Source organism: Galeopterus variegatus, unplaced genomic scaffold (genome assembly GCF_000696425.1).
Source record: "Galeopterus variegatus unplaced genomic scaffold, G_variegatus-3.0.2 Scaffold506, whole genome shotgun sequence".
NCBI classification, from domain to species: domain Eukaryota; kingdom Metazoa; phylum Chordata; class Mammalia; order Dermoptera; family Cynocephalidae; genus Galeopterus; species Galeopterus variegatus.
In genome coordinates, this window is record NW_007726617.1 from 343,462 (window position 1) to 345,693 (window position 2,232).

Consider the following 2,232-nt stretch of genomic DNA (forward strand, 5'->3'; position numbering starts at 1 on the left):
AAAGAGAGAGAAAGAACACTTATAATAAATATTTGTGAGTGAGCCTTGCTCACATACGCAAAGGAAAAAGGCCTCAGTTTTGGAGTCAAACAGACCTGGGTTCCTAGTTTTTAATAAGCTCCCAAAGACTCAGTTTCTTCATCTGTAAAATGGAATAGTAATAGGGTTATATTGTGCGATGTGCTGATTACAAAGCCTTGTGCATAGTAGGAGCTCAGCAAATGGTTGATCTTCAACCCTACATGTCCCTAATATGTAATTTTATTTCCCACAAGAGGACAGGCATGGACCTAACCACACAGAGGTAGGGGCTGGCGGCTGAGGCAAAGAGAGGCCCATAGAGAGGGGGAGGGAGTGAAAAGAATGAAGACTTGGGAGTGAACTTGGAGATGGCTCACCATCTAGGGGGAAAGGCAAGGAGTCCAGCAAGCAGCAAGTAGGGAAGTAGGAGTACCAGGACTTGTCTCTGAGTCCTGGAACCCATGTGCTGGTATTAATATTGACAACAAGCCTCATTAGTAATAGCGATACTAATAATAACAGGAAGCACCTGAAACACAAGCTCAGCAGGGTCCCAGAGTCAGTCCTGGGGACAAGCTGCCAGAATGCTGAGGGCCACCTCCCTGGACCAGGCGTGCCCTCCTGTGCCCTTTCCCGGCTGCCTGCTCTCAGCTCCTGGCACTCAGACCTGCTGAGGTCTGCTTTTTGCTGTCTTCTGGGCCCGGTGCCCATGTAGCACTGACTTTGATAGCCCCTTCCAGGTGGATTTTCCCTCCTGAAGGGTCTCCACACGCTTTCCCAAAGCTGAGGAGAGAACTTCTCAGCAGGGGGCACATAGATTTTCTTCAAAATTTTTGGGAGAATCAACTCAGTGCTGGAACTGGACTCTTTCTGCCCACTCCAGGCTCCACTTACTGCCTGACTCCGGCCTGGGGAGCTTCTTCCTGTAAGTCCCCTCAGACATGCCCTGGTCTGCACCTGCCCCCTTCTGCCTGGAGGCCATCTGCAGCCTTGTGGCCCTTGCTGTGACTCACCTGAACCCGCTTCTGTGACTGTCAAATGCTGGGATTCAGGCTCCCAATCCCTGCTCCAGCCCTACCTCACCTCAGCCCCTTTGCCGAGGCTGCTCTCTCTGCCTGTAAAACTCTCCTGTCTCTCCGCATCCTCCTTCCAGGTCTGCATTGGTTATTTAGAAAGACAGACTGGCCTTCCCCTGTCCTATTATCCAAGTCTCTCCCCTGCTCCCAGACAAGGGGAAATGGTGTTATTGTCTTTGCCCAGTCTTGGGAGTATCCAGTTATCTCCCCATCTCCACCAGACTAGGCTTCCCTTGAGGGCAGGGACCCTGTCTCTTCCCTTCTACTCCCTTGAGAGCTCAGCATCTCCCTCTGCGCTGACCTTCCCTAAAATCAGTGTGATGGATAGAGTTTGTACGAGAGCCTCCTCCCCCAGCTTGGGGTGATGACCGTAGCCAATACCTGTGGTTACCTCAGGAGATGGGAATGGGAAAAGCCACATAAATCCCCCGAAATCCTTTTCAAAGGTGCATGTGAAAGTTGCCTTTCCTGAGAGGGCCTATTGACTGATGAACAGGAGCTGGGACGGTCTCGCTGATGCTCTGGGCCTCCCAGAATCAGGGCAATGGGCCACATCAGGCACAGCTCCACAGGATGGGTCCCGATCCGCCTGTGCCTTGGACTCATGGATACTGTTGGAGGCTCTTCCCTGTACAGCATGCAGGCTTCTCACTCATAGTTTATTAAGGACTTGAGGAAATGCCATGTCTGTGATTCCTGCCATTAAAAAAATTGAGCAACAAATTCTTGGTCAGGAGCCTAACCTGCTATTATAACATTTTTCCTGTGGGGAAATCTGATTCCTTCCTTTCAGTAAACATGAGCCTTTCCAGGAATGGAGCACACAGTCTGAGAAAGTGAGGAATGGGGATGGGAAAAGTCTCCCACCCAGCTCCCCCATCTCTCTATCCATCCACCTTAAATCCGTAGTAGGCTGTCAACCCCAAATTTATGCATCCTGGCCAGATCTCTCTCCTACATTCCACACTTATCTGCTTAGATATTTATCCGACATCTTAAACTGAGCATGCCCCAAACACTGCCCCTGATTGTCCCTAAGTCTATCCCACCCATTGTTTTCCTCATCTCAGTGGAGGGCAACTCTGTCCTTCTTTAATTCCTTCCTTTTTCTCACCACTCCCCCCACCACATCAAT